General features: G+C 52.6%; 1 pseudogene; it reads right to left on the bottom strand.

Moving 5' to 3' along the window:
- Positions 1–5,400: 5,400 nt before the first annotated feature.
- On the bottom strand, positions 5,401–24,354 carry LOC135322941 (pterin-4-alpha-carbinolamine dehydratase 2-like; annotated as a pseudogene).
- Positions 24,355–25,683: the final 1,329 nt, after the last annotated feature.

Below are 25,683 nucleotides of genomic sequence, written 5' to 3'. Positions count from 1 at the left end.
TAGTCCAAGCAGCTACGAATCTCCTAGAGCAAGTCAGCTGTTTTCAACAGCTGGACACTTGCCTGGGTCCTACTCTGATTTATGAGTGTCGAGCAGCCACTGACTGCCACGCCCCTTCCTGCCTAACTGGAGGAGAGGCGGAGGAAGGGGACCCAGAACCTGGGAGCTCTTGTCTGCCCCTTTACTCTAACTGGTGCTCCTGGCCCAGCATTCAAGGCCCCCCACCCCCGCTATCTGGGGCTCATCCCAGACACAGCTCTCGTGACCGCCACCCTCACCCACCTTGTTAGCTCAGGACAGTCCCTCTGCGTGGAATGACTGTCCCACGTTCCATCCTTTCCCGCCCTTTGGCCCAGGGACAAGGGGTGGGGCACCAGGAAGGGGGTGCAGGTGGGAGACAACATATGTAAGTAACTGCTCCTTGCCCTGCCCTGGATAGGCTCTGTGCTATTTCCCTTTTAACATCTTCCTCACGCCAGAGTTTCAGGTAGGCTTTATTAGGCCCATTATCCAGACAAACAAACTGAGTCTCAGAAATGTAGATAACTAGCCAGGATTATACAGGGGAACAGGGTTCAAACCCAAACTGTGCTCAGCTGACTCCAAAGCTCCTGGACACTTCCTTCCCTTGTCAACTGAGGCGTGAAGTAAGCACTGAGACCAAGAGAACAGAAGACTCTGGAAGAGGTCACTCAGGCAGGGGGAGGGGGCGTTGCTGAGAGCTCGAAGGTCTTGTCCTCCAACCTCATTCAGCCACGGGTGCAGAACTGGACATTCTGCCTTTATGAAGCATTGAACCCAAATGTAACTCCTGTAAATATAAGGCAAAAGCTCCAGGAGCCCCTTCCTCGGCAAAAGTTTATTCTAGGCCCGGAGGGCAATCACAGCACTGCTCCCAAAGCCACTTGGGAGGGGAGGAGGCCTCACCACAGACACTGTGGCCCCAGGCCAGGGTGGGACGGGGTGAGTGAGGACCGGAGCGGAGGCCGAGAAGGCAGGTTCTTGAAAGGCCATGGTTGGGGCAGTTCTGGTGGTGAAGGCTAATTTGGCTGAGAAACCTGTAGTGTGAGATTTTGACCCTCATGATTTGGGGGAGACAGCTTATCTTAGAGATGTCAACTGGAGTCTGGTTTATGGGTGAAGGGGTGTGGCTTTGTGCACTGAGAAGAAAACGTGTGTGTTGGGGGGGGGGGTCCACAGGACCCCTGGGAGCTGCTCTTCCCCTTTCCCCCCAGGGGCCTCCCCCTGACTCAGCTTCTGCCACCCCCGGGTCTGAGGTGTGTCTGAGGAGGACCAGCCAGCTGAGGAGAGCTTTCTACACCCTGAGGACACCTGGGCCTGTCAGGCCTGAGGGCCCACAGCCTTGGGAGATTCTCCACCGGGGGAGGCAGCCAGCAGCCTGAGCTGCAAGAAAGCAGCCTCCTGGTCGGGAGGATGATTCTGAGGAAATGCAGAGGGGAGCACGAGACAAGGGAACACCCCAGGTCAGGGCGGCTCTCCCAGGCTCCGTGCTAAGCGCTGACACATGTGTTTCTTCTGAAGCCAGGAGCCCGGCCAGTGCTGAGGAGGCCCTCGGCTGGCGCTACTTCACCCCTGCCTCTGGCGGCACAAGGCTACGGTGTCAATGCCAGGCGACTGGAGACGAGCATCCCGGGAGCCTCCTCTCTACCATTCCTTGTTCTTACCGACTGCAGGCGAGGAAGTTACATTTCTCAGCACAGCCCCTGAGCCGGCCCACCCCCAGAACCGCACTGCCACGTGACCGCCCAGAATCCTGGGCACCCAAAGGCAGAGGGCACAGCCAACGCCCCGCTCCGTCCTCCTGGAGGGTTCCCATGGCAACTTGGGATCCTAGGCCTCTGCTCAGACCCTTCTGCCCCCAGCCTGTCTGGCCCTGAATGTTCTGAGGAACCGGCCCTTGTTTAGGGCCCAGCTCAGGCTCTGTTAGCAAGTCTGGGCACAGAACACTCCCTATGGACGGTGGCAGCGCTGAAGGGCAGCATGGAGGTGAGGACAACCCTCCTATGGAAATTTGGGAGCTGCCGCTGTCCACAGACACGACAAATCTCAGGCAGAAGTGGACGCGAACGATCAGATGAGGAACCAACAGCAGGTCCGCTTTCTGCTCGAGCCCTTCACAACCTCGCCCACCCCCTTCCCAGCCTAAGTGATGCAGGAGAAACGGCTGTGGGGCGTGAGGAGAGTGATGTCTCAGGCCTCAGTTGAGCCCTTGGGACGAGCCCCGCCTAGTGTGGGTCCTTGGCTTCTTGCAGGAAAGAATTCAAGAGCGAGCCACAGTTGAGTAAAGGTGGATTTATTTAGAGAGATACATCAAAAGGCAAGAGAAAGGCCACGAGGTGTAGGGGTTGGGTGCTCAGATTAGAATAAAAGTAGGTACACACCCCATAGACAGAGTGCGGGCTGTCTCCCAAGAGGAGGGAGAGAAGGAGACAGGCGGCTGCAAGGTGCTGTGTTGCCAGTTTTTATGGGCTCCATAGCTTCATATGCTAATAAGCGGAAGGACCAGTCTAACTACCCTGGGGAAGCGGCTGGGATTCCCAGGGAGTTGGCCGTTTCCCACTCTGACCTGTTGTGGCTAGCCTGGGGACTGTCATGGCGCCTGTGGGCATGTTATTCACCACGCTGATATATTACAATGGGTGTACAACGAAGCTCAAGGTCTACTAGAAGTTAAATCTCCCACCATCTTGAGCCTCAAGGCCTACTCAGGGTTGAACCTTTCACCATCCTGGTGTTAACTGTTGTGTTATTCCTTGAATGGCTGTGCCCTGTCCCCTTCCTTCCTGTCTCATAGGTCCCCCTGTTCCCGAGTGTGATTCCTATAAAATGGGCATATTCACTGCCTCCCACATGCCTTTCTCAGACCCATGCATTTGTCCACTTCTCCCCCATAAGCTCATTTATCTCTCACCCTTGAATCTTACACAGCCTTCAAAGCCTGTCCCACATGCCTCTTTCTCCAGGAAGCTTTCCTTGAAAACCTCAACTAGAAGAGGTTTTCACTCCTGCCTTTGCCACATGTGGCATCTGCGCATGGGGTGTCAGGAGGTGTGTCTCTACCCAGGCTCTGGGGGTAGGGGTGGGAGGGCGGCGGGGCAGTGTTGTGTTAAGGGTGTAAGTGGACGAATCCCAGCTCTGCTCCTTAATGGTTAGGGGACCTTGAGCAAGTTCCTCCTCTGTCTGGGCTTCAGTCCCCTGTCTGTGAGACGGAGGTTTTAATAGGGTCTCAGGTCTCATGAGGTTATGCCTGTTAGGCCGTCTGTAGTCAAGGAAGAATGGGCAGCCCTTCCATGAAGCCACTCCTGGGGACTTGGCCCTCCTCAGGGCAATGTCTCTGCGGTTCCCCCAACCCCACAGGCCTTCACTCAGCTGCTGCTTCCTAACTCAGCCTCCTCTCTTGACTCTTTAAAATTCCACCCCCCACCCCCCCGCATTTCCTGCCTGGCCCGCCCTGTTTATTTGCTGGGTACAGCAGCAACAAGTCAGTATCTGGTCCTGAACAACCGAGTGAAAAGGGAGGCTAAGAGGACTAGTGAGGGTGCTCCGGAAGTGGGTCCGCAGCGGGCGGGCCGGAGGGCTGGGGTGGCTCCCGGGCTTTGGCAGTGGATTCGGGTAGTTCTTCCAGCCTCCCTCCTGCAGAGGCCAGGCTGCGTCTGAGGTCGGCCAGCTCCTCCTAGTTCCAAGCGTTGGCGCTGCCTCCTCCTTCTCCCCCAGGACATAACTGGAGGAACTATTCCTAAGCTGGGTTTATTTGTTCTCTGTCAAGAGAAAAGAAAGAAACCATATAGCCCAGTTCTCAGCATTTCCTAAACCAGTCGGATGAGAAATAGATTTGGAGCATCTGCCTGGGAGGGCGGCTAAAACCTCTAAGAAGGCAAGAACCATAGATTCTGTTTCTGTGGTTAAACTGCCCACCTCAGCGGTGGGCTGCACTTTGAGCACCTTCCCCTGCCCTCATTTCTCAGGGGTGGGGTTGTTCCTTTTACGTGGTACCCCACAGAGGCAAGCCTCCACCCCCATTCTCCCGTTTCATCTCGAAGTAGCCCCAGGCAGCAGGCGCTATGACGCTGTCCATATCACAGGTGAGGAAACTGAGGCCCAGTGGCTTGCATGGCCACAGAGCTGGTTGGTGGCAGAGGCGTGGAGCTGGAAGCTCACACTCATGCTGGCCTGATCCCCACAACTGTGCCTTTTCCATTGTGACCACGTTTGACATTCTCCAGCCAGACACAGAGACTTAACGCCCTTCACTTGGTGGCCCTGCTTGGACACCCGGTGTCCCTCTAGCAGCCTCTGTGACCTCACGTGGGCCACTTGGCTCATATCCCCTTTGACCTCTAGATACTAGTTTGGTTAAATAATCCTCCATTTAACTCCCATGGACATTGTGTCTTTGCGACCCGCTCAGAATTCTTTGAGGTCAGGGATTGATGTCAGGCCCACCGGCTGCAGAGAAAGGGGCTCGGGGAGGACACGGTGTGCACGGGAGCCACAGTGGTGCAGGAGGGGCAGCCCTGGAACCCAGGCCCGAGTCCTCTGGCTGGCTTCTCGCCTCTGCCCCTGGCAGGGTAAAGCAGGGCATAAGCAGACTCAGCGCTACAGGCAACACGAAAACAACCCAGGTTTCAAATACAGCACTTTATCTGTTGTCTTATCAACGTCAAGAAACTGTGCTTAGAAACTGTGTTCACCAAGTCCTGGGTCGTACTGCCTGATGGAGAAGGCCCCAGGTGGATTCAGGGAGGGGAGCAGAGGGTGAGCTGGCTGCTAAGTCTCTGGTCAGTGTAGGTTCTGGGAAAGGAGGAAGGAGGTCTCCTCGCTTCATCCTCTCTGGTCACTGAGATGGCGTGTCCGCTGTGCTGAGCCCCCTGCTGCCCTTAGCTCTTGCAGGACAGACCTCCATCCTGCTGTTCTTACAAAGGTTAATTTTACCCCCAGCATCTCAGGTGTTGCCGCAGTGGCAAAACCAGAGGTTGGGTGACTTATCAGCCAGCCGATTAGGGCAAGAGGTGGTCCTGGCCTAAGCAACTCCGGTGGTTAAACAGGGGTAATTACTTAAGAGTTGTGCTCACTTAATTGCTTTAGGAGTGAATTCATGAATGACATTTGGCATTTGTTTAGCACCTACAGTTTACAAAGTGCTCTCATGTACATGGTAACCTGTTGTCAAGGACGGTGGCTTTAAAGGGACTGTCTACTCCTATCCTAGGGGTTTCTTTTTTTCAAGTTTGTCATTCTTATTTTTTAAGTGCTGATTTTACAAAATGCGATGCTTCAAAAGGTGAACTAAATGTACAACTTAGTTTTTTCATTTAAATTGCCTTCAAAATACATCAGAGCTAAGATGTATATAAGATTTTACATGCATTTTGGAAGAAATCACACAGAAGCAGCTGCTTTTTCAGTAAACTTGGCCAGTTGCACGCCTCTCTGGTCAGCCCGCCACAGGCATGTGATGTGAGAGTTATCTGGACCTTGCTGTACACATTGAACCACTCCGGGTGATGATTCAGCTTCTCTGCTTGTAGGGCAACTCGGGACATAAAGCCAGATGCCTGATTAACATTTTTGAAAGACAACTCTTTGTACATGGCATCTCTCTCACTTAATTCTGACCATCCTGCTGCTTTAAGGTCAAGTACAACTTGGTTGCTCTCTTCTGCTGTCAACCAGTCAGCATCTGTTGACGACAGAGCTGCGACTCTCTGGCTCCAGCCCCGCAATGCCACGAACCAGCACCGTGCCGCTGTCCCAGGGGTTTCTTTACATCAGTGAGGCTTTGACACCAGGGAGCAAGTCTTCCAAAGTATTTAGATCAGATTTGATTTTTAATAACTCAATTTACTTATCATAAATACAACTTGTAGTAATATGAGATCCAAGACATGAATATTACTAGATTATTCATTCTCCCTTCTGTGTGTTAACTTCTCCACTTCCTGGTTAAATGCTTGTCAGGGTTCAGCTATAGCATTCCTGTGAGAGGCAGAGGGGCCAGTGACTCACTCTCCCAATCTCTAGAACTTTGGTAAAATCTCAAAGCTAAGTAAATAAAAATTTTCCCTTTCCTTAGAATTTTCTCAGTGTTCTTGCTAATCAGCTACTGTTAGCTTCTTACTTTACATTCATTCATTTTCTGAGTATGTTTCAGATCTGAGTTAGGACCACAGATGAAAAGACTGTCTTGCTCTGGGGCACTCCCAGTCCTGCGGTTGTTCGGGGGCCACGGCAGGTGAATAACATGTAACAGACATCCACAATGGGATAGGGAATGTGACATGATAATGGCAGGCAGAAGGAGGTCTGGGAGCACAGCAGAAGGACAACTAATCCACGCTGGGGATATCAGGGAAGGCTTCCTGGAGGAGGTGACATCTGAGTTAGACGAAAGAAGTAGAGGAAAGAAGTCCAGGCAGAAGAGAGGCTCAGGCATGAGCGCATTGTATATTCAGAGAAGGAATTATTTGGTGAAATGGCCTTTAAGGAGCACAGTGAGAATGAGGACAACTGAAATTTAATCCTCAGCCAGGGGTCTTGTATGTGAGCTGCTGGGAGATTTTCAGCAGGGAAAACATTCTCATATTACCTTTTACTTCTTCCAGGCCTGAACCACAGTTGTCATTAAACAATTCCTGATGTAGTTTGATGTTTAGCATTTCCTCTGAGCAAATATTAATACAATCTCTAAGAGAGCAGAGACTAAGATGTCTTTTTGCTCAACCCTATAATTCTGTAGACCTAGAACAGTGTCTGGTCATAATGGATGCTTGGAAAATTGGGGAGAGGAAGGGAGGGATCGAGAGAAAGGCAGTGACAAGATCTGTTGTGCACTGGAGAAAAATCATTCTGGCAGCAAACAGAGGCGAAATGGCAGAGGGTCTGACTCGGGGTTGGGAGGGACCAATTAGAAATGCTCTTGTCATAATCCAGGTGAGAAATGCAGACTGTCTGAAGGAATGGCAGAGGTGGGGGGAGGGGACAGAGAGTGGAGGAAAGCCAGGAGGTGAGATCTACATCGCCTGGTGCCTGGGGAGGGGTCGGGGAGAGGGGTGAGTGAGAAGTAGAGAATCATCTGGAGAGGCTTTGATGCCCGGACCCAGCTCTTAGTCTCACTGAGTTGGTCTGGGGTGGTGCAGGCGACACAGGTCATTCTCAGAAGGACCCAGGTGATCCTCACGTGCCAGCGGGATGGAGAAGCCCTGACGTGGAGGGAGGAGCTTATAATGGCTCTAAGGGTTCTGGCTTTGGGCGAGACAACCCAGGAGGGAGAGCAAGTTTGGTAGAGTCAGGGTTGCTAAGAAGTTCACAAGGTACGAAGTTGACTGAGTTTGAGGCACATGAATTAAGAAAGAAAGATGTCAGGTGGTTCTTGTCAGTTGTTTAAAGTGTGAAGGTGAAAAAAAGCAGTTGGACATTTTGGTTAGGAGTTGCTTCTGAATTAGAATGGTTCTGTGGGATAGGAGTCAGAGAGGGCTCGGAAACTCTGTCTGCAAGTTCAGGCTGAATACCAGGTGGTGGAAAAGGTGAGAGATGGGAACATGAGTTTGCAGAAAATGACAGAGTGAGCCATGTAACAGGTGCCAGGGATGGAGACCCAGCCCTCTACCGCCTCTGCTTCCAAGTTTCTTCTCTGCACAGCTGAACGATGCACCAACTTTGTTTCACAGCAAATTTTTAATGGTCTCTGGCAGCACTGAGGCAGCCTTCATATTCCATTTGTTCCTTGGATAATGAGCTTAGCCTCAGAGCCAAAGGAAAAAGCCCCAGTGCTTGTTAAATATACCGGCAAGGGCTGTCTGCTCCCCAGAACCTCCATCAGATGTTGCACTAAAAATCATCCAGCTCAGTAAGTCCGTTTGCATCTAGGAAAATGGCCCTTGGTGATTAATAGAAATCCAACTTTATATTGATGAGGACGGGCTTTGATAAGCAGCATTAATTTTGTTTGCACAGTGGAATGAAGCGCATCTCCAGCTCCTTTAGGGGAGCCTGGTTTATACTTCCCCCAGATAGCGCTTCCCAGAGGCTCCCAGACGTTGGACTCACCAGCTGTAATTAATCTCAGAGGCTCCCTGGTCCAGCTTTTGCACACAGCACACAATCTGCCTTATTTTTTCCCAGCCTCTCAGCTCAGGGAGAATTGTGATGATGGGGCAACCTGAATTCTAATAATGTTTCAAGTAGTCATTTGGGCTTGATGCATTTGGCCTGGTGCAGACAGAACCTCAACAGCTGGGAGGGTTCTGTCTGGCTTTTTCCCCTCCAGGAGTCTGGAAATTAAGGCTGTTATTTTCCATTTGGAGTCTTGGGAATTGGGTTGTTATTGCCAAAGACAAAGAATGGGTTTCTAGAATTATCACTCAGGAGAACAGTGCACCAGAGAGAAACCCTAGATGTTTCCAGAAAGGTGAGCAGTGGGTATCTCGGCGGGATCATCTAAATCTGCAACATCTCTGCCAGCTACTTGGGAACATCTTGTGGTGGGTCGGAGACTCCTGGACACATCTCTACCGGGCATTCAGACGATCTGGGAAGGCAGGAAGGACCACTCCACCTTGAGGATTTTATTGTACACGTTGGGAAAAAATCCAGTAGCCTTCAGGGGGCTCCAAGACACCCACCCAGTGAGAATGTCTAGTCTCAAACTTCAGAATAAGTTTAGTTCAATTCAATCAAAAGTGTTGAGGACCTACTGGTGCCAGGAGGGAGGTAGGGGGTGAAGACAGGGAAAGGATGCACTTGGTCATGCAGCCACTGACTCGCCGACAGTCCCTGATGGAGCACTGGCTATGTACCAGGTTTTATGCTGCTGTGAGGGATGCAGAGATGAAGGAGGAGATCCCTGCCTGCTGGGAGTGCTTCTTTTTGGGCAGGTAGACACGGGCTACCATCAGAGCCCAGAATGAGGGACACTGTTCTAGCGGCTTCGATAAAGACACTAGAAAAGATGTAAAATGAACCCAAAGACATTGGAATTGATTCTGAGTGCAGATACCTGGGAAGACTGGAGAGAGAGGAATCTGGATGTCGACAGGCATTTGACCAAATTTCTCCTCTTGGAGAGAAACATGCCCATAGCACTGACTGTCTTTCTTGAGTCATTTCGAGAGCTTTACATATATTAATTCACCTAGTTCTCACAACAACCCTTTGAAGCAGATACTATTATTATCCCCACATTATGAATGAGGAAACTGAGGCACCAAGAGGTTAAATGAGCTCCCCTAGATGACGGCTAATTTGTGGCAGAGTAGGATTTGGTTCCAGGCAGTCTGGCTCTAGACAATACCTGTAGTCAGGTAGATTTCTTCAGGTTGAATAATTCTATCCCAAGAGAGTGTTTCTTTATGTTTTGTTCGGTTTAATCAAAATAATTCATGCTGTAAACATAATATGGCATTATAGAAAGTTTGGGGAAAAGAAAAAAGGTTCCCCACAGTCCCAGCTCCCCATCATGGCTGGCATGATGCTGGGATGAGGTGGTTGCAGAGTAACCCTTCTGAATGATGCGGGTGTTTACTGGCATTGCAATAGGTAGTCACAACCTTGCACACAGAATAATGCCATTTCAGGGTAGGCCCCCAGTGAGAATCATCAGTCCAGCCCAAAGCAATGTTAAATACCCACCTTGGGGAGATAATATAGTCAACAAAGAAAATGTGGATACTGGCGGCGGGGGTGGTGGTGGTGTATAGGTCTGTGGTAGAGGGCATGCTTAGCATGCACAAGGTCCTGGGTTCAATCCCCAGTACCTCTATTAAAATAAATAAACCTAATTACCCACCCCCAAATGTGGATACTGGGCCTTCACCCCAAAGAGCAGCCCAGAGGCTTGCATCAAAGGCAGCCTTTCCCTGAGTTAAAGTCTAAAGCCAGCAGATGTAGGGTGCAGTCAATATTAAGGGGAGACCTAGGCTCAGAAAGAATCACCTGGAGAAAGAACCTGGACTAACAGGATGAACTTTATGTTCAGATAAGACAGTTTCTACAGTTAAAATATTTTCTACAGTGTCTGATTTCTGAACAGCTTGTGTGGTACACAGGCAGGTACAGTTGTGCAGGTTGTCCACTGCACAAGGGTGCCCGCCTGAGGGACGAGTGGGGACTGGAATCCAGTCTGCCTTTCACTCACCACATTATGTGCCTGTCAGGCTGCATCTGTCCAGAAGAGGCATCCTTCCCTAGTTCACACAAAAGGACCCTATGGGCTAGCTGGGGCCCATGACTTAGAAAGAAACACCCCCAGGAAAGGACCAACAAAATGCGGGACATCAGAGCAGAGCGGCGTGTAGAACAGAAAATACCTGGCTGTAGTCATCTTCCATTCTTTTGAAGGGAGAAAGCAAGAACTGATTACAAAACCCACTCTCTTATACTCTTGATGTTTGTATATGTTCATACCCAAGTGCATAAACTCTACCTACGTTTCCTTCTGGAGTTTGGTCCAGTCATTCCCTGCGAATCCCCTGAAGATATTGTTACAGACAGGTCTCGGCACGGAGCAGGTCTTCCTGATAGCTGGGGTCACTGTTATGGTGTCTGGATTGGCTGAAACCAACAGGCAGGCTTCTCTCAGAATTCTGCGGGCTGTGTTTCCCAAAGACAGTCAATGCTACCACCCTCGGTGCTTTTTCTTTCCTCATTGTTCTCTACGTGCGTGTTTATACAATGATTTCGTTTTGTATGACACTTTTGTTGCTTGACATATGCTAAGCATTTTCCATAGTGCCACGTGTTAGCCACCCCTGTCATTTGCAAGCACGGCTGTGTGTCAGCCCACTGAGCAGCGCCATGTAGTCTGATTAATAACCATCAAATAGTGTGCTTGGCAGAGAAACGCCAACCACGAGGGAAACGATGAGTCGGGGGCAGAGGGTTCTCATCTCAGCTCTGTTCTGCTCAACGTTTTTGCTGACAGTTGAGATGAAGATGTAGCATGCAGACTGCTCATCAAATTTTCAAAAGACACAGAACTGGAGAGGGTGATGAGGTGTTTGGAAGAAGGAATCACGATTCCAGGAGCTTTCCTGGCAAACCCTTTTCTAGGACTGGCTTCCTGGCCCCACCCCTTCTGCAGGTCCACAGGGCTTCACTCTGCAGTCACAACCAGCCATGATCATGTCACCCTTCACCAGGTGGCTGATGGGGGCCAGATGGGCCAGAGACCAGCGCTGGGCCAGAGTGGCTTCTCGATGATTTTAGGACTGGGACTTAGAGATTCCAAAGCTCTCCGGGTGGCTGCAGTATATCACATCAGCTTGGGAGGTCCTGTGGCCACGTTTGGTTTCATGAACCTGAAAGTAGAAGCTGGTTGGAGAGAGAGGAGGGAGATACAGAGGGAAACAGGTGGAAAGAGAGGCAACTGGAATCCTGGTTCATTTGTTCCTGAAGCCCAGTCGCCTCTCTGCCCCTTATTCAGAGATCACGTACCGCGATAATGAAGTTCTTCTCTGTGTGTGAGCTGGCGTCCATGCTGATTACAGCTGAAACGGACTCATGAAGTCAGCAGCAAATCTCAAGTCTTGGTTTTCAGTTGACCTGATGTTCAGTAAGGTAAACAGGCTGCAGAAGAATTAAGCCCAAAGTAAAGAGGAAAGACTGAATTGGGGGTGTCACGGTCGGTCTTGTGTGACTTTGATGAGCAGTAAGGCGCCTGAGGAAGTCCCCAGGCAGTGGAGGACTTGGAAATCATACTCCACACCCAAGGGTTGAAAGAGTTGGTGACATTGTGGCCCGTGTGGAGAAGATTTTGACAAAATATGGTATTTGTCATACAGTGTGAAGGAACCAGGGTCAGAGCTGAGACTAACAGGTGGAAGGTATATTGATGCAAATTTTGGCAAGCCGTTTCCAACAGCCATCCGCTGGTAATCCAAGGTTCCTGGAAGCAGACAGCACCTGACAGGCTGGGAGGCCACACACTGTGAGGGCGGAGCACGGGGGCTTCCTGCATAGGTAGTCAGACAGCGGACAGTGTTTGTGTGTGTGTGGCCTCTTCCCGATCACACTGCAGGATCTGGGAGGGCAGGGTCAGTGCTTTACTCACTTGTGGGTGATGTCAGGACAGCAAAGCCACAGCCCAGCAGGGTGGGAGCCCCCAGCCCAGCCCACCCAGAAGGTTTCCTGTGTGGTGCACAGCTGCAGGGCAGCCTCGGGTGGATGCCAGGCCCTCCCGGGCCACCTGCAGTTAGATCTCCCTCAGAAATATCTGTCCCTCCTGCCCCTTCTCTCCTCCCATCCCTGCCACCATTTCCAGGCTCTCTGCTCCCTCTCTCACCCCCACCCCTCCTGTAACGGGCCTCAACCCAGCTCCTCCCCCAGGCCTGCCTGCCACCTCCCACTCATGTGCTAACACCGCCCAGAGAAAGGCTTTCCAGTGAGACATTGGCCACATCACTCCCCACTTAGAACTCAACAGCAACCCACTCTCCTCAGCAAAAAAGCACACATTCTTCAGCCTAGCATTTTAGAATAATAACACACTTACCAAGCACAATCTAAGTGCTTTTAACTACATTAACATAGATTAACTTCTTAACCTTCACAGCTGCCTCCTTGAAGTAGGTACTATAATTATCCCCATTTTATAGGTGAGGAAACTGAGGCATGGTGAGTTGGCAACTCCTTGCCCACTCACACAGCTAATTAGGGGCAGATCCAAGTTCACGCCCGGGCTGTCTGACATCTCAGCCATACTCTCGAAACTCAAAGTGCGGGCCCAGGCCACTGGCAGCTGCATTACCCGGGAGCTAGTTAGAAACACAGGGGCTCGGCTCCACCCAGACCCGCTGGACCAGGATACACAGTGAACAAGCGCCCGGTGACCAGTCTGCGTGGGGAAGTGGGGGCATTGCTCTACTGCCCTGCACAGAGCCCACCACCAAGCACCTGTCAGCCCTGGAGCCCCCATCCCTGCCCTCCTCCTGGCTCCAGCCCTGAGGCTCATTACCACACTGCCCTGGAGTCGGAGCCCTGCCGGTCCCCAGTGAAGCCCTTGACCTCCGAACTTGATGCATTATTACTCACCAGCGCAGGGGAGTCTAAGGGCTTTGTGTTTTTTATCTGCCGTCCCTCTTTGATGTCCCTCTTTGAGCTGCTGGTGCCCTATGTCACTGGTCCGCCCCCTGCCCTGGCACCTGTGAGGGGCTGGCCGGGCCCTGGTGAGCAGCACAGAGGGCCCATTCTGGCCCTGGAGGCTTTGGGCAGAACACAGGGGGAGCGGGTGGCAGAAAGAGCAAAGGCTCCAGTCGGGCTGACCTCTCCCACCGCGGCATCCTCTGTGACTCAGTCTCCCCCTCATCACCCAGGGATGATAACATGCAACCCAAAGCACCATCATAAGGATGAGAGAAAGACTGCCATTTGGTGGAATTCTGGGTGATCCAGATACAGAGTCCATGAGGAATCATTAACAGACAGGGGATCCGAGGCCCAGAAGCACCGTGTCCTGTGCAAGTTCACGCGGCCAGCTGTTAACAGAACCAAGTTTACATGTCGCTTCTTCTGATCTCCTGCCCAGGGCCCTTTCTACAGCTTCTGTTCTTTGCACAGGAAAATGGAATCAGGTGGTGTCTCAGGAGAAAATGATGTGGATTCCAAGGACCAAAGTCCAGTGTAACTGTTGGTCCCAGGGGAGACCACAGCAAAGATGACGAGTGGCCCCATCAGCCACTGCTGGGTCCTGAATGTCCGAGGAGAAAGGGGTGGAGAGGGGTCCTTCTCCTGCTGTTGGAGAAATGCAACATGCAACGAAAGGGGCCATTGTCCTGAATTTCTGACTCACAGAAGGATGTACCCTCCCCTCCCTGGACTCTGCCAGACACAAACAGAGGACACACGACACACAATTTGGCTGCTGTGGCCCCCAGGCCCCAAGGACCGGAGCTGGATGAGCTGTTGGTGTTTTCACACCTGCGCCTGTATGCGTGCACACATACCCCTGTGCACACCCCTGCCCGGGTGGATGTGCATACCCATGCACACTGTCACTCTGGCCTGTGGGGGTGGGGCAGGTACACGAGTGAGCACTGAGTCTTGGCCTGAGCAGGTGTGTGGGTGTCTCCTGACCCAAATGGGTGGCCAGTTGCAGGGGACAGGCCTCAGGTTAGCTGAGCACAGTGGCTCTGTGCAGAGGTGGTGAGTGTTGCCATGGAGATGAGAGCTGGAGGCAGGCTCCATGTGGGCGGCAGAGCACCACAGCTCCAACCATAGATGCACAGATTACAGGGAGGGAGGGTGGGAGTCTGAGGCTCTGGTCTGGGAGGCAGGCTCCAGGGGTCAGGTCGGGGGCTGAGGTGATCCGGAATGGCAGGACCAGCTGCACGTGTCGCCAGCTGGGGCACAAGGTGATGAGCTTGTTAGCAGGCCTGCACAAAGCCGGACTGTGAGGCCTCTGTCCCCTGCTCAGGGCCACCCACCCTTGGCCCTCTTCCCTCACCAGCAATTGTGCTAAGACCACAGCTGAGGCAAAGCCCATTGGGAGGGCAGGGCAGGGACTTAGCATGGAAGGTAACAACTGGCTTTGAGACAATAGCGATGCAGTGAGGGATGTAGCGAGGCAGAAGTGGGCAGAGTCTGACAGGTCTGATATCCATTTCCCGGGCCACCACTTGTGACCTTGGGCAAAGTCACTTGACCTCTCTAATGGTCTGGTAGTTGCAAGGGCCTAGTGAGCTCTCAGTCCACATGCTGGACCCTCCGCCAACCCGCCGGTGCCGCACGTGCACAATCAGGCACTTCGTTCCTGCTTCCTGAAGGGGATGTCTACCCTCTGTTTCTATGTGGGGGAAAGTGGGGTCCAGCCTGACAAGATAGTGGGTGGAGGCTATCCTCCTCACTAGAGAGACCCAGGGCTCAGATCCTGCCTCCGCCACTCAGCCACCTGTCCTTGGGAAAGCCCCTGGAGCCCTCTGAGCTTCTACCAGCGAAGTCCTTGGTCCCCACTGTTCCTCGCTGCCCCCAGAGGCTGGGGCAGGATCCTGGGGCAGTGGGTCCGAGGCCTGATGCCTGGTACTTCTCAGGCCCCCAAGCTTCTGCCAAGGCCTGTGAGACCTCATGGCCCCTGGGCCTTGGGGGTGGAGGAGGGGGAGGGAAGAGGTACCCCATGTCTGCAGGTAGATAGGGCTGGCAGATGGCAGCGCAAAGCCAGCCTGGGCAGGGGGTGGGAGCCCTACCATTTCCCCTCTCTGGGCTGAGCTTTGCTGTCTGAGGATGGTGGGGCTGGACTCCCAAGTGCTGACAGCCCGAGGCTGGGGTACCCCTTCCTCGCCCAGGATGGTGTGGGGCGAAGTTGGAGCAGCCTGAAGCAGCTTTAAATAGGGTGGTTGTGAGAAAGCCAGCAGAAGCCCATGGAGGGAGAAGGGCTGGCTCTGGGCTCAGAGGCCTGGGGAGGCCAGAGGGGTGCAGGAGGAGGGGGCACCGCCCACTGCACCAACTGGCATCTATTGGGATTTCTGTGGAAATGTTTGCTCGGGCAGAAAAAAAAATCCGCTGCCATGGAAACCCAATGTCTTCTCTGCCAAGCTGAGTCCCTTGTGGGAGAGCGATCTCAGGGATGGCAAACTTAGGGGTCTTCCTGGAGCCAGGCCCTGGGGCAACCCACAACCCTCCGCCATGGTGTGAGGGAGCCACATCACTTCAAACAGTCACTTATTCATTCAACAAACATCTCCTGGTCTACATCAGGTACTCAGCTGGGCCCTGGCGACGTGGAAATCCAACTAACATGGTCCCTGAACTCAAGGAGGACACAGTCTGGTGGGGAGACAGGTGTGTAAATGATGATGATTCAGAGGGTAAGGGTTTTCACAGGGAAGTGGGAGAATGCTGTGTAAGTGCGGAGGGAGGATGGGAAGGCTTCCTGGAGGAGGTGATGACATTTTTGTTGGTCTGGGGCAGGGAGGGCACTCCAGGCAAAGGGAAGAGCAAGTGCAAAGGCAGAGAGAACAGGCACGACACCTCCCAGAAGAATCGTCTCACTGAGGGCCTCACTCACACCCAAGGCAAGGCCATGTGCTGCCGCGGTCAGCTCGGGAACCGGGCTGCCTGGCCTTGAACTCCAGCCATGCTACAAGCTGGGTGACCTTGAGCAAGGCACTTCCATACTCCACGTCCAATGTCCTCAGCTGTAAAATGGAGATCACAATATTATCACCTCAGAGGGTTGTTGTGGGATAAATCAGTTGGAATGTGTAAACCACTGTGCAGGGCTGGCACGTAGTAATATTATTATTAATAGTAGCTCATCCCCTTCCCACCCACCTGAGCTGCTCAGGGAAGGTCTGATCCTGAGGATCAAGGGCCTGGGGTGAAGAGAGAGGGGGTAAAGAGAACAGACAGGCCTGCCCCCTGCCTGCCCATCTTACAGAAGAGGACACTGAGGTCCTGAGAGGGTAAACGACTTGCCAGGCCACATAGCAAATTCGTGACAGGGTGCTGGTGGGGTTAATGTTCATGAAATGAAAGGCTGTTATGTATCTGACCTGAATAAATAATTTATTTCTGGATTTTAATAATTTAAAAGCCTTCATTTCATCAGTGTCTCATCAAAAATAGAAACTCTTCTTTTTCATTCTAGATTTCTTTTTAAAGCAGCACACGGGAGCAAGGGCCTTTGAAGAATTTTGTGGCCGTGGCCGCCTGGACAGGCTGCAAACACTGAGAGTCTGCTGGACAAGAGGCAAGTTGTCCTCACCTTGAGCCTCCTCCTCCCTTTGCTTCAGTCTGTCCCCACCTGTCCCGGGATCTGCTGCATGAGGGGACGGGAGCTGCCCAGGAGAGCTGGGCCAGAAGCCAGGGTCCTGGGTGCAGTGGGGAGCTGGTGATGGTCAGCACCCCGCCTCACCATAGCCACCAGCTCCCCTTCTTCATGGGCACCTGGGGGTCATGACTCCTCCTCTAGGAGATGACACACCTCAGGCCCACAGCCTACAGAAATGTTTGCCCCTTGGAGGCAGGCCTTACAGAAAAGGCAGGGAACCAGGTGGCCGAGGAGCACCGGGGGAGAGGACACTGGGTGAGAGCAGGCCTCCTCTCCTCCTGGGGGAATCTTGTGGCTTTTCCAGTCTGGACTGACCCCGGGAAACTCAAGCAATCAAGGGCTTTCCCTGCCCACGGCAGCCCCAACCTTGTCCCTTTGTTACCTTACAAAGCCACAGCTCGCCCAGGACCAGCGTCTTCCAGGGAGACCAGCCGAGGAGACGTCTCAGAACACAGCCCTTGGAAGTTTGGAATTAGCAGATACAAACTACCATATACTAAATAGATAAACAACAAGGTCCTACTGCAGACACAAGGAACTGTATTCAATAGCTTATAATAACCTATAGTAAAAAAAGAATATGGGAAAGAATATATACGTATATATATGTATAACTGAATCACTATGCTGTTGCACCGGAAACTAACACAACATTGTAAATCAACTCTACTTCAATAAAAACAAAAAAACACAGCCCTTGGCACGAGCCCAGACAGCCTTGAAGAGGCTCTCAGCTACCATCACCGTGTGTTTTCCCGGTCTGCCCAGAGACTGTTCATGACTGGTTCCCACCCTGGGGCTTCCCCAAAAGGGTACCCACAACTCAAGGTCTCCTCCCGAACCAGGACGCACCCCTGTCCGGCCCCAGCTCCTCTCCCACCCTTCCACCCAGATCCTGTCATTAGCGTCTGCATCTCCAAAGGTCATCACACCCCGAGCCTTTGTCCGGCCCAGAACCATCACTCTGTTCAGAGCCTTAGTTCCTCCGGCTTGTGGGGCTGCTCGGGTCTGTTGTTACAATAACCTTTAACATAGCAACCCTCTGGGGAGCTCGGCAGTCTTCAAAGTGCTTTCTATCAGATTAACCCTCCTGATCCCAAGCAGTCCTGGCAGGTGAATAGTAATTATCATTATGTAGCTTGCATGAGACCACCGAGCTAGTAAGTTGGCAGAACCAGGGCAGAAATCAAGGTCTGCGTCCCCATCTGGAACTCCACACCCTTCCCACCCCCTGCCTCCTCTCTCCTGCGGGACCTGGACAGCCCCAGGGAGGGGTTATGAGCCCACTTTCTAGGTAGCAAAGTGAAGAAATGAGCCCAAGGTTCTGGAACAGAGGCTTTGGCCTCCATGAGGGCTTGGTGGTCATCTGCCAGGGGGCAAAGCTGTGGTCCTCCTGCCTCTGCCCAAGAAGCTGCTGCTCAGGCAGTCAGCCTGGCCCCGAGAAGCAGCTTTCCCCATCTGAGGGCATCCCCACACCGAGCACCCACTATTAAGCACCAGGCCTGATTTTAGACACTTGGGGTACAGCAGTTAAGTCTTCATGGAATTAACATTTTTGTTGGGGGAGAAAGACAGGGAACAGATGAATGAAAGCATAAATAACAGAGCAGGGTAGGGGCACAGAAAGTCATCCACGGGGGTGGGGTGCACTCTTTTAAACATGGTAGGTACTTAATAAAGGCTGAATGGATGGATGGATAGGTGGATAGATGGATGGACAGAAAGATGAATGGATGGATGGATGGATAAATGAATAGATATATGAATGGATGGATGGATAGATGGATGAATGGATGGATGCATGCATGCTGGATCATGTCTCCCCCACCTTTCATACTTAAGAGCAACCATGGTTGTGGCCCATTTCATCTCCTTCTCAGAGCAGCTCCCAAACCCCCAAGACTGGCCAAGGCGGGCCATGTGGAGTTGGTGGGCCTGGCTTCCCTCCCATGCTGCCTCCTTCTCTTGTTACCATCTCAGAGCAGCCTCCATGTGCAGGGAGATCCTTGTGCACACGGACGCCAGGCAGAGAGGGTCATGCTCAGCCCTGAAAAGAGCCAGTAGTAGCTGACAGCAGGTAACTGACCGCTAGCGTCCCAGGTTCTGTGCCAACTGCTCTCTCTGCTCCCCAGAGAGGGCCTCATAGCGACCTGGCACGGGAGCCTCACCGCCAGGATCTGACGCAGAGAGGCTGACTGAGGAGAGAGGAGCAAGGACCACTCACGAGGCAGTGGGCCCTCAGAGCCAGTGGGGCCTTTCCAAGTCTCTTGATGCAGCTTTCTCATTTCTAGATGGAGAAATGGACGCCAGGGAAGGGTGAGGACTGACCAGAGATCACGTAAGGAGTCAGGGATGGAAACGGGGTCAAGCCAGGTCCACTAGTCCAGCCCATTTTACCTGCAGGAGATTCTCAGCTGTGGCCCCCCCACCCCGTGGTCCCAGCCAAACCCCTACGTTCCCTGTCACCTAAATCCACAGGGCACCCTGCTGGTGTCCCATGTGCCTCAGGCTTGTTGTCAGCTCTGGTAATAACGGATGCCAAGGGGTGACTCCTGCTTGTGGTTTTAAGAAAGGTGCAGACCCACCCACCATGGTGCTTGTCTCTGGGGGGCTGCTGCGGGGAGAACACAGTCCCGGGGGAGCTGCACCGGCAGGGGGCACGAGCAGAGTGGGCGGCGTGCGTCGGGTCAGGCAGCAGGTCTCTGCTCCCCCCGAAGCTGGGGCTCCACTCCCGCCTTAGCACGCGGGCACCTGGGCTCACACACTCCGCGTTATTCCAACCTGCCTACTCCCAGATCTTCCCCCCCTGCACGATCCCCATCTCAGCCACCTCGGAGGAAGACAGACCACCCTCCAACCCCGACACCTGTCTGACCGAATAGAAAAGACAGAAACACAGCCTTCCCTCAACTCCCAGGGGAAGCCATGGGCCAGGGGTGGGCAGGAACCCAAGGGGCTGATTCAGCACACGTGAATCAGAGAATTTTAGAGTTTGCTGTGTGAGAGATTCTGTGAATCACCAGATCACAGAACTGTAGAAACAAGGGCATTTCATGTCATGGGATCAAGGAAACATGAATTCTCAGAATTACTGAATTCTTGGAATCACTGAATCAGAGACTTCAGGAATCATTTGGACAAAGGATTTCAGGATAAGAGAATGGCTGAGCACGTCACCACTCGGGAAAGAGTTGTCTCTGTCCCTGTCTTCTCCCCAGAGGTGTCTCCAAATCTCTAATAGCCCCATCTGGCTTCCCGGCCGTTAGCCTCACCTGCCTTTCGGCCCCTGCTGCCTGGGTGACCTGCCCATTCATAGCCACAGGGACCACCTCCTCCTGCTCAGAAAACTTGATAGGTTCATTCTTGTCGAGAGGATGAATCCCCAAGCCTGAGCCTGGCTGCCGAGGCCCCCTATGACAGCTGACACATCCTGTCCTGTCTCCCTGTGGTCCTCCAGAGGGGCCAACATGCTTAGTGCATCATAAACAAAAATGGGGCACACAGTCCTGATCTGTATCTATTGTTTGTTGTAGACTCCATCCACGGCAGTCCCAAGATGGTTGGCATTCTCATGGGGGTGGTCAGGGCTCCTAGAGAGGGTCCCAGGAGGGGGACACGGAAGCTGCTGGTGTCGGCCAGCTTCCCTCCTGCAGCGTTCCATTGGCCAAGCAGTCCCAGAGCACCGGGATTCAAGGGACGGGGACACAGACCTCAGTGAGAGGAATGTCAAAGTGCTCATGGCCATGGCTGGGGCGTCACAGATGCAAGCTGCCCTGGGGACGGGACCCAACCTCCCGGCCACTAGGGACTGAGCACTGCTGCCCTGGGAGGCAGGCCGGAGGATCTAGGCACCCAGGAGCACTTCACGACACGCTGTTGTGCTGGAACGCCCTCCAGTAATTCTAGTCCGTTTCTGCGTGCTCCGTCAGGGCACGTGGACGTCCGTCTGGATCCTAGGCCCCTGAGGATGGGTGTGAGAACAGTTCCCAGTTCCCAATCAGCCGTTATTGTCCTCAAAGCCTTGCAGTGTGTGTACCAGCCTAGGGAAGCACAGAGGAACCCAGAGGTCCAGGCAGGGTTCTCCACCCATCAGGGCTCTTGGCTGCAAAAACAGAAACCAGTTTTGGTCACCTTCAGCAAACCAGGGATTTTGTTTTGTTTTCGCTTTTGCTTTTTGTGTTGTTATTTTTTAAAGGATGTAGCAGGCTCACAAAATAGACAGGAAGCTGAAAGACAGAGGCAGAAATCAAATGAGCCCCTGGGAGGTCAGCCAGAGGCAGTGGCAACCACCTTGGCAGACTTGGCTGCTGACACATCCTGGGCTCCAGCTCTGGGCCCCAGCATGGTCACCTCCACCACCGCTAATGACAGAGTCAGGGCCTAGTCCTGCAGCCAGGGGTAGGAGAGGGGGGCTTCTGCCTTCCTGCTTCCAAAATGGGAAGCAAGCAGACATTGGGGACCACCCAGCCTGGATGGAAAGGTGAGTTCAAAACGGAAAACCAAAATAGGACATCTGTCTAGTGCTGGTACCTACTTCAATCTCATGGAGCAAGGATGCCTACAGGGGAGATGCTGCCTGACCTGTGTTCTGAAAGTGAGGGGAGTCAACCAAGGAAACAAGGTCACAGCACAGTCAACAGGTGAGTGTTCTTGTAAAATGAGGAGCCCAGATGGTAGACTGGGAGACCGGGAGCAAGCGCCCATCCTTGGCCCACAGTGGGGTCCACAGCTCTCCTCTGGGGTGCAGAACGTGTCAGCTTGGCAGTCGGGAAGTCGACCTTACTGCCTCTTTCAATATGTGTTTCCCCGGAAGGGATCTTTGTGGGTTGCCGCTGGCCCCCAAACCTAGAAGCCATCCCTGCTGCCTAGATCAGAATGGGGTGGTGCTGGCGGGGGTCCCAGCACACCTCCCCGTTCCAAGAGGAAGAAACACTCATATCATCCAAGACGGGGAGTCAAGCCAGAGAGGATTCTGCACAATCAGACCTTGTGAAGTTAACTGTCCCCCTGTAGTCTCCCCCTGTGTTTTAGTTCCCCTTCCACAATTTCTTCTCTCTGTTCAGCCTGGGTTCTGCCACTTCTTTGGGTCTTTGTTTTCCTGTGGGGCCACCATGTACATGTAAAAATCTGCATGCTTTTCTCTTGCGAATCTCTTAGGTCAATTTAACCACCAGGCCCAGCTGGAGACCTAAGGGGGGAGAGGTCAAGTCTAGCCCACCCCTTTCGGGGCACAGCCAGACAGCAGGGGGTGCACATGGCATCTGGGAGAGTCCAGGAGGGGTCTCAGGAGTAGGATGAACCTTGGACTCTGCCTGAGCAGAGAAAGAACAGACAAAAATCCTCTAGTCCTAGATGACATGCAGGCCGAGTGCAGACAGATGAACCAGTTCACCAGCTCTGCCCAGCCCACCTCACTCAGTCAGTCCCCTGCCACAATCCTGTAAACTCCAGGTTTCCAGCCCTTGGTGGACCACTGGGAGACAAGGGAAGGGAGTGTGGGGTGCAGGAGAATGGGGTTCCCCGAAGATGACTCAGGCAGCCACAGAATGTAGCTCCATCACTAATAAAGGCCATGAACAAACCAGTGCCCATCCGCTGGGGGGATGGTTCCTACGTGGCGTGGCTGTCAGCAAGTCGGGCCTGCAGGAACGCTACCTCCCTAAAAGGCAACCAAGACTCCAGCCAAGTTCAAGTCCTGTGTTGCCAATAAATCACATGGACTTTGGGCAATCAGCTCTCCTGTTGAGGCTTTAACTTCCTCCTCTGGACAATGAGGTGCAGTGGGTTTTCCTACTGATCTGTAACATCCCATTTTTAGGATCTCAGTCTAATAATATTGCTGTTAAAAATAAACTCTTCAAATGGCAAGGTTCTCCCCATTAACTCCTTATAGAGTATAAAAAGAAAATTAGCTGGGAGAGCACGGAAATCCTGTTTTTAGGGCAAATTTCCTTTAGGTTATAAATAAGCGGATCTTAGCAGAAGAGAGCCCCGCATGCTGGGTCTGCGAGGCCCAGTGGCTTTGCCTTTCACATGGGCAAACACGCTTCTGGCATAAAGGATGTAATGGGCCAGGGAGGAGGCAATATTCTTGTTGACAGCTGTTGCCAAGGTAACATCAGGCCAGGCTGCAAACACGTAGCAACAGCTGGCTCTTACCTTGGAAATCACCAGGAAGCTGATTAAATTTTCTTAGAATTACAGGTGGGGGCCGGGAAGCCTATTTTTCTCCTTAAGCAACTCACAGCTCAAAGCTGGACTGGAAACAAGGGATGTGGTTCTCATTTCTGCACCGCCACGCATTTCACAGGGCGACCCAGGGAAGTCACTTCCTCTCTGTTTCCCCGCCTGCAGCGTGAGGGGTTAGCCTAGATCCGTGGTAGAGTCCCGGGATTTCAGGGCACCCCCTCAGGAGGCACTGTGGGTATGAAGCCCACGCTTTTCAATTTTTTTCCCCAGAATGTAGAAATGGATTTGTTTTTTCACGTGTCCCCATCTGGGCATGTCCAAGTTCAATTACAGGTTAAGTAATAGTGAATCTTTTGTTTCAATCAAAAATACAGTACTTATCCCATCTAATTCTAGCAGGTCCAATGAAGTGGAAATAATGTATTCATAGTAATTATATTAAAATCATCTGTCTCTGACGAACACTTAGGTACAATTTTATTGAACTTCACTAAGCGTAGGTGTGGCATCAATTAAATAACAGCAATTAAACTAAGAACTGTTGATCAAAATTACTTTTAGGAGAGAAAACAGGCTAACGTCTCTGGACGTGAGGGGTGGCTGCTGGGAACGTGGAATCAGCCCAGCAGGTGACCTGGGTCCCTTAGCCCTCACGGCCTAGCCGGCCTCCTCCGCTGGGGACCTGCGGACCTGCGGGCCCCGGGCCCCGGCCTCTGCCCGGGGCTGCGTGTGGGGGAGCAGGGCGAGGGGGGCTCTATGACTTGTGTCTGGGTCACCCCACTTCTCACTTGCTGAGTTTTCTCTCAGTAGGAAAACCTGGCGACCGCCTTTCTTGAACTTTCTTCTCAGAGGAGATAAGACAATTTTTGTTCTTTTTTTTTAATTGAAGCATAGTTGATTTATAATGTGTTAGTTTCTGGCGTACAGCACAGTGAGTCAGTTATACATATGTATACGTTCTTTCTCATAGTCTTTGTTACTCTAGGTCACTACAAGCTATTGAATATGGCTCCCTGTGCTCTATGGTAGGACCTTGTTGTGCATCTATTCTGCATGTAGCAGTTTTGATGGAGGGAAGCAGGTGGTTCTTTCCAGTCCGCTCTCCGGGTCTCCGCCGCCTCCTGCAGGATTTGTGCTCATGATTGCGAGGCTGATGCTTCCATGCACACTGGGGAGTTTCTTCTCTATTTCCTCCGCCGTGACCTTCCTGCGAAGTTCCATCACATGCCCCTGGTGGAGCCCGGGCAGGACCTAGGTCTCAGCTGCAGCTCCTGCATCTCACCTTCCAGCTGTGGGATTTCAGGCAGCAGGCGTGCTCCCTCACCTTGGCGGCTTCTCCTCTGAACTGTCAGCGCTTTGTTCGTCTGCTTTTCTTCATGGAACATCTCCTATTTTCCTTGTTTTCTTCCTTCAAGGCTTTGGAAGGAGGGCAGCGAGGTGGGCACACTATGTAGAGGACAAATGGACCACATCCCTACCTGAGACCTGCCTCCTGACAAAGATTCCTTCTGTAGCTGGAAGCCCCTTGCCTGCCAAGGTCACAGGGCCTCCCTCCCTCCTCGAAAGGCCCTCCGCATCCACGCTGCTCCTCCACCAGCAGGGCAGGGCCAGAGGACCAAAGGGCCTCACCCAAACGATTCACTCATGACCTGCTTTCACTCAGAAGAAATCCATCTGAATGGGCACTGGCTCCGTGTCTCACAGACGTTCAGAGGAGCCCGCCTGTCCTGTTCAGTCCAAGCATTCCTGGATGGGGCTCCTCAAGGGTGACCTGTGGCCAGGCTCCGCCCCCCACAGTTGTCCAGTTGTCTGAGACTTGTGCCTCTGTGGGCGGCTCTGCCAGACGGTGGGTCCTTCCTGACATGGACAGGCCACCCTTGGTGCTTCTGACGGCGTCTCCTGCTCCTGGTTCCTACCTGGCAGGCTCGGGCCCAGCACTCCCTTGTCCACCACCTGACTCTGTCCTGCTCCGCTGCCCCCAGTGCCTCTGCCTGTGGTGGGAGGTCCCAGTGGTCACTGGGGAGCAGGCCACAGGCCAGACCAGGCCTGGAGGCGGCAGGAAGGAGAACCAGGGCCACCTCTGCCCACCGTTCCTGGCACTTCTCTCCCTCCCTGCCCCTGGAGGGGCTCCGGGCACCCAACCCTTCACAGGGCCGCAGTGCACTGATAGTTTTTTATCGGACTCCTGCTTAAAATTTCTCTTGAATGAATATTTCCTCAGCTATAAAAATGAATCACCACTGAATGGTACACTTAAACATGGTGAAAATGGTAAATCCTATTTATATTTTACTACAATAAAAATAATTTTCTGAACAATTGCTGGATCAGTTCATCTCTAAGGCCCTATTTGGCTCCAAATTCTGCACCCTGTTATCTGAGAGGTGACCCCTGCACTGTGGGCTCTGTTCCGTCTCCTCCTAGCACTTTAGAGCAATGAGAGGTCTTCTATGGGAAGACAGGGACCCTCCCTCCCTTGCCTTGAGGAAGGAGGACCCTGCCACAGTCGTGGGCACCTGGAGAGGACACCCAAACCGCAGTGAAGAAAGTAGTGGGAAAGAGGGAGAAGGGGGGGTATTCTGGCATCAGCTGCTTAAAAACTGGGGAACAGCCCTTATCCTATTTTCTGTTGTCTCAAACCCAGTTTCCTAAACAGGATGAGAAGTCGAAGGAGTAAATAGGTACAAAGGTTAAATTCAGATACTTATAGAATG

This window comes from Camelus dromedarius, chromosome 15 (assembly GCF_036321535.1).
Source record: "Camelus dromedarius isolate mCamDro1 chromosome 15, mCamDro1.pat, whole genome shotgun sequence".
Classification (NCBI taxonomy): Eukaryota; Metazoa; Chordata; class Mammalia; order Artiodactyla; family Camelidae; genus Camelus; species Camelus dromedarius.
This window is presented reverse-complemented; position numbering and strand designations above follow the sequence as displayed.